General features: G+C 38.0%; 1 protein-coding gene across 6 annotated transcripts in view; it reads right to left on the bottom strand.

Moving 5' to 3' along the window:
* The window catches only part of ARHGAP32 (Rho GTPase activating protein 32), a 282,949-nt gene that overhangs the window by 185,263 nt on the left and 83,428 nt on the right, over positions 1-14,258 (bottom strand). Inside the window, exon 1 of one of the 6 annotated variants that reach the window (XM_057552729.1) lies at positions 5,340-5,357. The exons of the other annotated variants lie outside the window; for them this stretch is intronic. The gene's annotated coding sequence lies outside the window, so the exon portion shown is untranslated. Of the gene's footprint in view, positions 1-5,339; positions 5,358-14,258 lie in introns of those variants that run through there. 6 annotated transcript variants of the gene reach the window in all.

Here is a 14,258-nt window from a genome sequence, read left to right on the forward strand (position 1 = left end):
GTAGCTTACTCAAATAAGAAAGCCTAGGGACTTCCCTCGTGGTCCAGCAGTTAAAAGACACCGAGCTCCCAATGCAGAAGGCCCAGGTTCAATCCCTGGTCAGGGAACTAGATCCCGCATGCCACAACTAAGAGCCTGCATGCTGCAACTAAAAGATCCCGCATGCAGCAACTCAAAAGACCCCGTGTGCCACAACTAAGACCTGGAGCAGCCAAATAAGTAAACATTTTTTTTTTTAAAGGCTAAAATAAAATTATGGAGAGAATGAGAAGGCTGACACAAAAAAAGAATTTCATATGTTAATAAAATAGTTCATTTTCATACTTTGAACACTGAATTATTCTTTAAAATGTAAAACATACTTCTTATTCATTTTAACCACTGATTAACAAATTTAGTATGGGTTATCAAGAGTTCCTAATATTCAATCTCTTCTGTAATTTAACCTAGACTTTAAAAATAAAATCTGTGGATAAAGAAATCCTTTAACTTGAGAAAGGAAAGACTCTTTGAACACTAAACATAAAGACGAGATCTGGGCTTCCCTGGTAGCGCAGTGGTTGAGAATCTGCCTGCCAATGCAGGGGACAAGGGTTAGAGCACTGGTCGGGGAAGATCCCACATGCCGCGGAGCAACTGGGCCCGTGAGCCACAACTACTGAGCCTGCGCGTCTGGAGCCTGTGCTCCGCAACAAGAGAGGCCACGATAGTGAGAGGCCCACGCACCGCCATGAAGAGTGGCCCCCACTTGCCACAACTAGAGAAAGCCCTCACACAGAAACGAAGACCCAACACAGCCATAAATAAATAAATAAGTAAAATTAAAAAAAAAAAAAGACAAGATCTGATGAAAATAATGATCTGTTCTCCTACCCAATTACTCATAGATAAAACTGTAAAAGATGTTTAACTGCCCATGTGGCTGACAGTGATAATATGCAGTACAAACTTCAAGAGTTTTTTTAATACCTCCAAAAGAATTAATTTGCTAACCGTGTTGAGAAAGAAAAGCCAGAAGAAAGCCTCCTAAAATTTGTAACAGCACAACACAATTAATACACAAATGGCACTGTGTCTACAAGCTGGGTGAGACCTCTTTCTTCACCAATGAAAGGAACTTGGAGAGCTGCTTAATCAGGAGGCATTCGCAAACACTTCAATTATGAAGTTACAGCTAGAGATCAAACCAAGAGAGATTTGCCAGGGCGGGGGGCAGGGGAGATATAAGGGGAGTGAGATATAAGGTCAGAGGCTTTGATTCATGAAACAATTAATTTGTACTTAATCAAAATGTTTCATACACATGAATAAGGCAACAAAAGCAGCCATACACACACACACACACACACACACACACACACACACAGGAACATATTCCAAGAAAAAGAAGAAAAATCTACTAGATTCAAATCCAAATCACATGTTAGGTACAAATCAGATATACGAAGGGGTAGTAGTTCAGTCTCTACCTGAAATTCCTGAAATGCTACTACAAAACCTGTCTAACACCTTCTCTTCCTGGTGTTCTAACAAGTCATTTAAAATGTCTTTTACAAGCTCAGGACAAGTTGTGAAATGAAGAGTGCTACATACAACTAGAAACCTGTCCTCTTCAGCTCCAAACCTTCCCCCAGAGAAAAGAAGTCTTACTGGAAAAGAGATTAAAACAAAGAGGATGGGAGGGCTGAGTAGCACAAATGAAGGATGTGGACAGAGGGACAAAGGTGAGAGAGGGAGAACTGACAGCAAATTCCATAATTACCTGAAATGTTCTTCCCTTTCTCCCTCTTCAATGTCATTCACCTGAGTTATAACTTCTGAATCCAACAAAAAGACACTGTCATCTCCTGAAGTGCTACTCTCACTTTCTGTCTCCATCTTGTACTTCAAAAATGTAAACCTCAAGCCATGGACTAAAGAACAGCAGTGTTCAGGCTGTTCAGCTCTACTGATGTACACACAGGTGCGCAGCTGAGGCATCAGTGATATGTGATCATGCTGGGCCGAAGTTTATTACGTGCTAGGTTAATTGCAGGTGAGGCAAAGACAGGAAATCCCATGAAGCACCCTCACTGTGTCAGACTGCTACACCTGTGATACCGGACCCCTCCCACTGCCTTAGGCTCTGTGACCTACATAACCAAATGCAGAACCCAAATGAAGGTGAGTTTTCACTATAATTCATTTAATAACTATTTCTCTCTTCTTAAACTTTCCAGCTAATAAGTTAAAAAATAGAAGCTTTCAAGATGCAGACTTCTCTTACTTATATCCTTTTTTCTCTCAGACTTTTTTTTTAAATTGTAGTTGATTTACAATGTTGTGTTAGTTTCAGGTATACAGCACAGTGATTCAGTTATTATACGTGTGTATGTATGTGTGTATAGTCTTTTTCAGATTCTTTTCTCTTATAGGTTATTACAAAATTATTGAGAATAGTTCCCGGTGCTACACAGTAGGTCCTTGTTATCTATTTTATATATAATAGTGTGTATATATTAATCCCAACCTCCTAATTTATCCCTCCCCCTGCTCTTTCCCCTTTGGTAACCATACATTTGTTTTCTATGTCTGTGGGTCTATTTCTCTTTTGTAAATAAGTTCATTTGTATCCTTTTTTTTTTTAGATTCCACATATAAGGGACATCATATGATATTTGTCTCTGACTTACTTCACTCAGTATGACAATCTCTAGGTCCATCCATGTTGCTGCAAATGGCATTATTTTGTTCTTTTTTAATGGCTGAGTAATATTCCATTGTATATATGTGCCACATCTTTATCCATTCACCTGTCGATGGACATTTAGGGTGCTTCCATGTCTTGGCTATTGTAAATAGTGCTGCTCTGAACACTGGGGTGCATGTATCTTTTCAAATTATAGTTTTCTCCAGATATATGCCCAGAAGTGGGACTACAGGATCATACGGTAACTCTGTTTTTGATTTTTTAAGGAACCTCCATACTATTCTCCACAGTGACTGCACCAATTTACATTCCCACCAACAGTGCAGGAGGGTTCCTTTTTCTCCACATCATCTCCAGCATTTATTATTTGTAGACTTTCTGATGATGGCCATTCTGACCAGAGTGAGGTGACAACTCATTGTAGTTTTGATTTGTATTTCTCTAATAATTAGTGATGTCGAGCATTTTTTTCATTTGCCTGTTGGCCATCTGTATGTCTTCTTCGGAGATGTCTATTTAGGTCTTCTGCCCATTTTTTGATTGGGTTTTTTTTTGTTGTTTGATATTGAGCTGTATGAGTTATTTGTATATTTTGGAAGTTAATCCCTTGCCGGATGCATCCTTTGCAAATATTTTCTCCCATTCTGTAGGTTGTCTTTTTGTTTTGTTTACGATTTCCTCAAAGGAGACAAGAATATACAATGGAGAAAATACAGTCTCTTCAATAAGTGGTGCTGGGAAAACTGGACAGCTACATGTAAAGAATGAAATTAGAACATTCTCTAACACCACATACAAAAATAAACTCAAAATGGATTAAAGACCTAAATGTAAGACCAGATACTATAAAACCCTTAGAGGAAAACATAGGCAGAACACTCTCTGGCATAAATCGCAGCAACATCTTTTTAGATCCGTCTCCTAGAGTAATCGAAATAAAAACAAAAATAAACAAATGGGACCTAATTAAACTTAAAAGCTCTATCTCAGACTTAAGAAAGGTCAACTAAAAACTAGAAAGGATAACACTGCATGAAAAGGTCTCCTGGGCCAAGCACAATGGGAGGCACAGTTATAGATCTCAGAGGTAGGGAGGATCACAATTTATAGAGAAGATAAGCATGGTCTAGGGACCTGCCCAACTTCGTGCCTTCTAGTATTACATCCGTCTTTCCTTCCCCACAATAATAACTGCCATATACACCTTTGCTCAAGTATCCAAAGTGGGACACAGCAGCCAGGCTTGTCCATGGCTTTCTAAAGAAAAAAAAAAGTAAATATCGTAAGTTAAAAGATGCTGACAATTACAGCAAATAAAAGCATGCAACATTTTCACACATAACTTAAACTGCAGATGCCTAGAGCAGCAATAAAATGACTCGCTGGGAAATGAGTGAAAAGTATAGCATCTACAACACTGGCAACAACATAACTGTTACTTAAAAATCAAGCATGCTGGTACCAACCACTGACATGTCACCCATGCATGGGCGTCTGCCCTTTACTGAGCAGCCAAACACTGACGAGCCTGGTTTTACGTTAAATCTGACCAGATGAAATTTTAAAAGGCATCAACTGGGATACCCTTGAATTTTCATATTTGAAAATAAGGGAAGTTAACCCTCTAGCTGACTTTGTTTATACGATACTTCTTCCTTTCTACAAAACTACAATTTACATTATGTGTTATTGTTTTAATCTTGTTGCTTCAAAAATTATACAGTTTTAATCTACAGACTGTGTGGTCATTACATATATTCCTGCTAGAAACTGAAATTTGTTATCAGGTCTGGGAACAAATCTGGAAAACAAACTGTTCTTGAGAGCAGCTACACTGGAAAAACTCCTGAACAATTTATACAGAGATATCTTGCAAACTAGTCTAATGATTTTCACTCAAGACAATTCCAGAGAAATTTTGGCCTGAATAACTATAAAAAAAAAATTAAAGGATTACTGAGATCTCTCTATGCCATAAATCCCCTATCATTTTCCAAAGATTCCAAAGAGATGGAATTAAATTTAATCCCTTCCTCATTCCATCCATTGAAATAAATTCCCAATGGATCAAAGATTTAAATGTAAAGAGAAAACCATAAAAGAAAATCATGGGAAAGCTTTTATCACCTCACAGCGAGGAAGTCCTTTCTAAGTATAATTTTAAGAAGCCCTGAAACCACAAAAGACTGATACATTTTACTACATACAAATTTTAAAATCTTCCCTAACCAAAAAAAAAAGTTTTTAATTGTGAATAAAGTAAAATGTAATTAATTAAGAAAAAATATTTGGAACATATCACAATGGGTTAATTTCCTTAACATATTTAAAAAGTGCCTATAACTCTTTAAAACCCAACAACCCAAAAGATAACTAGGCAAAGGGCATAAAGAGAATAATAATAGAAAAATACGAAAGAATCTTAAAACATAAAAAAAAGTATTTAACTTCACTCATAATAAAAATGCAAAAAAACACAGTAAGATTTTTTTTTATCTATCAGGCAAAGATTTTTTAAAGTTTTAACAAGCTGTTTGGAAGAAGATGTGGGAAAATAAATATAGACTGTTGGTGGAAATATACATTGGTATAACCTCTTTGCAGGGCAATCTGGCAAAAAAAATCCTGTGTTTTCATGAATTCTACTTACCTTTCCTTTTAATCATTTCTTTTGCTCTTTCACTCCCATGGTTGATTACCTCCCTTCCTCAAGCCCTTTCAAACAAGAAAAAGTGACCTGTAAGCAGTGTCTGTACACAGCACACTGCGGGCAGCCTGACTAACGTCAGATCACTCCGGCAGTCTCTTCTAGTTCTGCTGCCGCGTCAGAACCCTACCTCCCTGTCCCGCGCCCCTGCTGCGGTGAGAGCCTCCTCCCCTCCCAAGCTGACTTACACACCAAGCAGACCTCCCAACACTTGTTCTCACAGTTTTGACTCTGCTATTAGAAGTTTTAAAAAAATGTTTTTAACTTCAGAATCAACATGCGTTCTTTTTTCTGTTCCCTTCTTTGGTAGTTTATGAAAATCTAGAAAAAAACAAAAGATAATGAATAGCAGGGAGGCAGGACAGGAACCAGGCAGAGTCAGTCCCAAGGGCACCAGAAGCTGAGCCAGGGACTGGCCCTTCCTGCAGACCACAGGGTGGCTTTAACCCTTTTTCCTGATTGGCTTAAAACCTGACCAGACTCCATTTCCACAACAAGCTTCTTAAGAGCACAAGTCTCTGACCTAAACCCAGGGAGTCATCAGCAGCAGTTTAGAACCAGCTGATTCTTCATCTTCCACTGACCAAGACAGGTAAGGAAGGTGAAGGAAAGAGAAGTTCCTAATCCCTGCAGGAAGAGGAAAAGCATTCTTAGCAACAGTTGAAGAGTCCCAAAGTAGAATGCATTTTTTTTTTCAAGAGAAAAATAATTTAAAGATATAAATCCACTAAAATTTAGAATGAATACATAGTGTAAGAATGGTTAATGATGGATGGCATTTGAACATTTGAGGAAAATCTTCAGTCACTGGAAATATTTTAGAAGGATTCTTGCTTAATTTTTCTGATACAATTATTTGATACACATGTATACATTATACTCAGACACGCACTATTCATGTTTAGAATACATAATTTTCTGAAGAGTCCATTTGGTATATCTATGTGTAGAGTCATAGCTGTGAAGCATTCTGTGGACAACCTTGGTCTGCTTGGCTAGAAAATGGAACATTTGATGTTAGAGAAGACTTTGCTTCATTAGAAACTTGTATTCAAGGACAGCTCTCTGAACTGTTCAAAAGAACTAAATAAAATTTCCCCCCAGAATGGCTATCTGAATGTGTCATCCCTATCACAAGAATATATTCATGAAAAAAAAGTTCCGTTTCATAAAAAGTTCCGTTTGTAAAACCTGGGGGGAAAAAAACAGTTTTCAATAGAAGTGGAAGTATTTTGAAGTCAAACAGACATGGGCTCAAATCTCAACTATACTGTTTATAAGATGGTATGGTTTGGGGCAAGTAACAAATTGCGTCTCAGTCTGGTAATCTCTAAAAGAGGAATAACAACCTTGTAAGGTTAATGCATGGATTAGAAATGATGATGTAATTATCATATTTAGTGAGGTGGTTGCTTAGCCAGTGAGGATTTCCTGAGATCCTTAGCTTTGAACATGTCTCATAAAGCAAGTGTTTTGTTATTCATTGAGTCAGCCAGTGGAATGCTTAAGTTTAGTGCAGCTTGCTTGTTCTGTGTGCCAGTGTCAAGGTGGATGCAGAGTTCTCTGCAGCCTCTGACTACTTTAATTTCACTTGCTAGAATATGTTAATGCTGCTACCATGGTGTTTGGGTTTTTTTTTTTCCTTTGAGCAAGAGCACCTGGAGCTCTTGAGTATTGGAACAAGGTATTTCCTGGGTTGGATTTTGTGAATTTTTGAAAAGGGAAACAGTGAAACGAAGTGGTTTATGAATTTGATACAGTCTTTACACTTATAGTATGGGCATTAAATTTGAATGATACATTAAGAATTGACTATTTGCCGATTTCTTCTGTTTTTGCTAGAACCAGACATTGATATTATAATCTGTGGTGCTTTTCACATGATATTTTCAAAAGATATGATGAATACAAAGTACGTTTTATGATGTCTCAAGCAGTACTTGCAAAATAATAAAGTTTCTTTTTAATTTTTTTAATGCATTTATTTATTTATTTTTGGCTGAGCTGGGTCTTTGTTGCTGCGCGCAGGCTTTCTCTAGTTGTGGCGAGCAGGGGCTACTCTTCGTTGCGGTGGGCAGACTTCTCATTGCGGTGGCTTCTGTTTTGCGGAGCATGGGCTCTAGGCGCACAAGCTTCAGTAGTTGTGGCGAACGGGCTTAGCTGCTCCACGGCATATGGGATCCTCCTGGACCAGGGCTCGAACCCGTGTCCCCTGCATTGGCAGACGGATTCTCAACCACTGCGCCACCAGGGAAGCCCAATAAAGCTGTTTTTAAGTGTCAATTCAGAATCCTCAAATTATATCACTATACCTTTGCGGTAAGATAAGTATGTTTAGAAACTGAATTAACTTGCTGCTTACTGATATACCATTCATTAAGCTACTGTTTCACTATTACAAGTAGTATTCAAGTTAAATATACAAAGCAACTGAAAACAACAGTACTACTTTTGAGTCCATGGTTTCCATTTTAGAAATAATGTTGGATTTTTTTAATTTGATGAAGCTCAGATAATTCAAATTCCTTCCGTGCCACTTATTACCTATATGAACTTGGGCAATTTACTTAACATCTCTGAAGTGCAATTTCCTCATCTGAACAAAATAAACATGCCCAATCATATTGCAATCAAAGTGATTAGATGAAACAGTATACATAAAGCACCTATGGAACACAACATTTGTAAATAAAAGATGCTAAAAAAATGGAAGGTATAATTAAAAGAAAGATGTTTCATGAATCTAGGTTTAGGATCTACAAAAAAAAATGTTAAACTCCTTCAGAAGAGAAATCAAAACTCTCATAAGGGCTCCTTTATAAATTACTAAAATATCACTATCTCACCTGAAGAAATATCACAAATACCCAGTTCAGTGTACAAAGTCTTCCAATTGTTACAAACCTGTTTTTTAAACAGTTGGTTTGTTTGAATCAGAAAGACCACACATGACATTTTAGTTAATACGTTTTTAGTTAATAATTTACTTAATAATCTTGAGATTTACGGGCTTCCTCTTCTCCTTTTTTTGTCACATATTTGTTGAAGAAATCAGGTCCTGTATAACCTCTAGTATTCCAGGCCTTGTTGATTATATCTATCCCAACAGTGTTGTTCTACCGGTTCCTCTAGCTCTCTTATTTCCTTTACAGGCATTAATTCCTAAAAGCTACATTGAATGCTTTAGTTTCATGTTTTTTGCCTTACCTACCAGCCTTCTAAAATAAACATTAATCAAATGAACAGCAAAATGGTAAAATGATACAAAATGCAAAGACACAAGTAACCAAAGGGCCATAGATAATATATTCTTGCATGACTTAACCAGGCATAGTGGGGTAGCTATCCAAGGTACAGCACATTAAGAAGTTTCAAGTGTTGTTTAACTTCTAACCTAAAAGGGCTCTTGCATCCTCTACCATCATCTATGACATTTTTATGTCCTCCTACACAATCTGCTAAGGACAATGGCAATACCTGCACACACCTGAACAATCTATGACTAATACCAAGACTTTACCCAGTATGTCTGCCACTAATTAGCTTCTACATTTTAGGACAACACAAAAGCTGTGTGAACTATGAAATATTCTTAAAGGACAGAAACATTATAATCACTCCTCTTTGAGCAGGAAAAGGAACAACTGATATACTGGAATAAATTATCAATTACGTGAAAACAGGTGAAATGCAGGACTTATCCCACTCTAGTATATTAAACCTAGGTTCATCAACTCTTAAACATTTGATATTAAATGATTAGCAGGAATCAAGAGATCAAAGATATATCTATAACAGGCTGCATATCTGAGAAAACATGGATTCATGATATAATGTAACACAGAGGTGTAAACATTAATAAACCTTCACGAGCTTGGAAATCCAACCTGTTAGTATCAAGTAACACAGATTTGCCAAGGAGAACTAGACAAATCTCCTCCCCATTCCCTGCCCCCCAAGAAAACACTGTTAGCTATTTGGCCAGTCTATCAGAATCTCCAAGTCAAAGAACTACTAAAACAGTGAAAGATTCTACAAGTAGCAACTATATCCACAAACTGACAAGGCATTCTTAAGTGAACACATGGAAGAGGCGATTCGCCATGCACTGGCTTTTCTGCCAGCTGAACCACCAGCCAGTGAGTATCATCACCCGTTCTGTCATTTTCAAATATAAAATACAAAGTAGCTACCAGCAAAACAAAAATACCACCTTAGACTATTACAGTGGTTTACTGTTTTGAAAGCACTCTGACATATTTCAAAGCAAATAACAAGTGACGAAAAGAAACTAAACCAAGTGAAGGGTGGGAATTTTACATCTGAAATAACAGATTTTAGAAAACTAAATTTATAAGAAAAAGCACTGAGAAGTGAATTCATTATAATCTTTCAATAACTATATAGTCTAACATTAAAGAGCTTAATAATAAAAACAGGTGTAACACAGGAAAATAAACAAACAGGAAAGTATGGTCACTTACAGCATTGTTTTCCAAGGAAAAAACTGAGGCTATTTCTCCAAGTGTGGCTTTAAAACAGAGGATTCTCAATCCTTTTTTCTGCCCCAAAACAGTTCAAGGATATGCACACACTCATTAGGAACAATGACTCATAAACTATTTAGAGATTTATTTTGATGAACAACCATTTGAAAAGCAAATTATCTGTGAGAGGGTCAAGCTTGTTGAGCATTCAAACCTTAAGGTGAAAATTATTTTAATGAGAACTTAATTTAGTTGAAATCAGCAACACACACACAAAAATTGGTTTTAAAGGATCGGGAGGGAGGAAGAGCTGGATGAAATGAAGTCTCTGATCAGCTAAGGCAATATGAGGGCAAAAAGGCAGAAGGCAAAAAGTAAACTCTGTCTTAATTCCTTAAAAATTAACGGATGAAATAGATGTAAATCATTAACCAGAATATCTGGGGCTATCAGTAAGGGTATCAATACCCTTCCTCAAAACATTCTACAAATGACACCAAAGTGACAGAATGCTCAACTGCATGGACACAGGCTGTGAATCAATATGCGGGTAATTCTTATGCTGTTATTGATATTTTTTCTTAGGCAATCTTCTCTGAAATTAGGAACATTCGCCTGAATGAGTATCTCGTGCAAATCTCTATGACATGATAGTAAAGAAGAATTTGGCCAGTGGCTACTTAAGGCTGAAGACGATGAAGGGCCAGAGAAATATCTGTGTCAGAGAACACAGAGAACTGGAAACAACTATTAGAACTTATAGAAGTTTCAGAGATTCCAGTACTTTCAGAGCTAGAAGAAATCTTTAAGACCATCTACTCTGAAGTCAGTTAGTAAACTTAACTCCAGAAATGCATGTTTCCTTTTTCTACCTTTCAACTATATGGTAAATTTTCACATAGTATCTCATATTAATTCTGATGAGATGCTGTGATCAAAACACTGTCTCTGAATTACATATGAGGAAACTGAGGCTTACCCAAAGTCACACAATTTATAAGTGGCATTAACCTATTGGGTTATTTGAGAAGGAAGAGGTAAAACATCTCCTCCACCAAGAAATTTTCAAATTATTTCCCAGTCCAAAGTATTCTCCTTTCTGCTTTCCCATAATACTTTCAAAAACACTTTCAAGGGCTTCCCTGGTGGTGCAATGGTTGAGAGTCTGCCTGCCAATGCAGGGCACACGGGTTCGAGCCCTGGTCTGGGAAGATCCCACATGCCGCGGAGCAACTAAGCCCGTGAGCCACAAGTACTGAGCCTGTGCGTCTGGAGCCTGTGCTCCGCAACAGGAGAGGCCGCGATAGTGAGAGGCCCGCGCACCGTGATGAGGAGTGGACCCCGCTCGCCACAACTGGGGAAAGTCCTCGCACAGAAATGAAGACCTAACACAGCCAAAAATAAATAAATAAATAAATAAATAAATAAAAATTTTAAAAAAAAACACACTTTCAAAATACTTTTAAAAATACAATAGAGGGCTTCCCTGGTGGCGCAGTGGTTGAGAATCTGCCTGCCAATGCAGGGGACACAGATTCGAGCCCTGGTCTGGGAGGATCCCGCATGCCGCGGGGCGGCTGGGCCCGTGGGCCACAACTGCTGAGCCTGCGCGTCTGGAGCCTGTGCTCCGCAACGGGAGAGGCCGCGATGGTGAGAGGCCCGCGCACCGCGATGAGGAGTGGCCCCCGATTGCCACAACTAGAGAAAGCCCTCGCACAGAAACGAAGACCCAACACAGCCAAAAATAAATAAATTAATTAATTAATTTAAATTAAAAAAAACAAGAGAAACAGGCATAAAGAGGTAAAGTGATTTGCCCAAGGGACACCAGGGTGGAGTGAGCCTGAGACTATGCACTTAACCACGAAGTCATGCCCCCAAAATGGTCACCAAGTATGATTTGTTCTGCTACAACACATTTCTGTAACACGAATTAGTTCATATGAGGTTGGTAAGTAGGGGAATGTGTCAACATAACTCAGATTATATGTGACAATTTTTCCCACACCTTATGTTTTCAGCCGGGTACATCCAGTTTAACACAAAGTTCTCTAAGCGGGTGAACGTAGAGGCGAAACACAGGGACCCGTGGACTGCACGTGACGCCCACTCGCACCACTTTGTTGCTAGTTCAATTCGGTCCCATCCTACGTCTTGGGCTTTTCGCATGGTGCTTCCTCCTTTTGGTGTGCTTGGCCTTTGTCTCTGTTATCAGCAGTCTCAACCCTTCATTCCACCACTTTCTATCAAGCAACCATCACCCTATTTAAAAGGTAAAATCCTAGGACTTCCCTGGTGGTCCACTGGTTAGTACTCCGCGCTTCCACTGCAGGGGGCGTGGGTTCGATCCCTGGTTGGGGAACTAAGATCCCACGTGCCACGTGGCACAGCTCAAAAAATTTTTTTAATTAATTAATTAATTAATCAAAAGGTAAAATCCTAACTTAACTGTAATATTTCTTTACTTATTCAAAATTTGACATATCTTCTTAACTGTGCTATTATTAGGATCGTTATTGCTTTTATTAGTGCTCTGGATACAAAGCTGTATAGATTTTGAGTGATTTGTGCAACCGTATTTTTACACATTATTGCAAAAACAACTGTATAAAAAATAATGTTTTAAAAACGGTATCAATATTTACCATATTTACTACATACTCCGTTATGGCCCATTAGAGTTTTACTACAAAATAAAACTGCTACCGTCGCAACTACTGGACACCTAACACAACAGAACAGTTGTTCATTCCCTACCCATCTCAGTGCCTTCCATATAAACCAAATGCAGGCACTCCTCAGGAGGTACGTAAGAGAACTACACAAACATGTACCACTAGACATCAGAATTACATGAGTAGCTTAAAAAAAGACAGGTTTCCCCCCCACACACACAGACCTACTGTATTTCCAGAGACCAAATTCTAGGATTTGCATTTGAAGTTCTTCAGGTGATTCTATTTATCCGACAGCCCAGCTGTATAATGATCAGGTATTCACATAAGAGAGCAATAAGAACAAAAATTAAGCCTCCCAAATGATATGCTTTTACTTTCTGAAATGGTCAATAATCCAAGTGAAAGAAATAGCATTCCTAAATGAAGAGTATTAGAACTGTAAAAATACCACTTTTTAATCCTGTAACTCAGAATTTATCAATTCAAATATGAAGGGTTGTTCATGAGATGTATGTGGTTACTGAGAGGCTGGAAATGAGTGAAATAGTAACATAACTATCAACTATACCCTCTAACCAGTTGCCTGATATACAAATAAGTCCCTCATCGTGGGAAATGGAAGGAAACACATGGTATTTGTAATATATGACAGGTAGGAAGTTGTCATTTCTTGGCTCAGAGCTCTGACAACCTTTGGACTTTTTTATTTTGGAGTTATTCTATCTATTGAGGCAAATTATTCTCGTTAAGGCTATACCAGTACTACTATACTAACCATTACTAACCATACTGCTTAATTTGCCTCAACATAATGTACACTATTTCTCCGTTAATATTTCTTATTTAAATGTTCGTATGAATCCACCACAGTTGGCAGACTCTTACAGCTACTACAGTACATAAGGTAGTACAACTGTAAACATTCTAGATGGCAATTAGAGCAAAGTATGCTTATACACAATGTTCTAGGAAACTGCATAACATGTTATGTACTTAAGTAATTGTAGTTGAATATTTGTAATCCAGGATACTTACAAGAAGGCAAAAAGTTTTAGTTTGGGGGCGAAAAAATTGCTCATTTTACATATAAACAAACCTTATTTGGACCACCAAACATGACTGAATTGGGTCTCAAATTATATTTTTATCTGGCCTTTACCTAGTTGTCCCCAAAATATATATGATATCTGAATTTTATTTTCCAAACCACATCAAAGGTTTATATTTCATAACTGTACATTTCAAATAAAATATAGTATAAAGAATCAATGAGTGAGACTTCCCTGGTGGTACAGTGGATAAGAATCCGCCTGCCAATGCAGGGGACACGGGTTCTATCCTTGGTCCGGGAAGATCCCACATGCCACGGAGCAACTAAGCCCGTGCGCCACAACTACTGAGGCTGCACTCTAGAGCCCGCGAGCCACAATTACTGAGCCCGCACGCCACAACTACTGAAGCCCGTACGCACAGAGCCTGTGCTCCGCAACAAGAGAAGCCCCGACAAGGAAAAGCCTGCGCACCACAACGAAGACCCAACGCAGCCAAAAATAAAAATTAAAAACTTTTTTTTTAATTAAAATCTTTAAAAAAAAAAAAAAGAATCAATGAGTTTTCATTTGTCTAAGCCTCAAATGTTCTGACTCACTTTGGAAGTGCTGCTATTTGAAATTTAAATGATGTAAATTGAGATACAG

The sequence above is a fragment of the Balaenoptera acutorostrata genome, chromosome 9 (assembly GCF_949987535.1).
Source record: "Balaenoptera acutorostrata chromosome 9, mBalAcu1.1, whole genome shotgun sequence".
Classification (NCBI taxonomy): Eukaryota; Metazoa; Chordata; class Mammalia; order Artiodactyla; family Balaenopteridae; genus Balaenoptera; species Balaenoptera acutorostrata.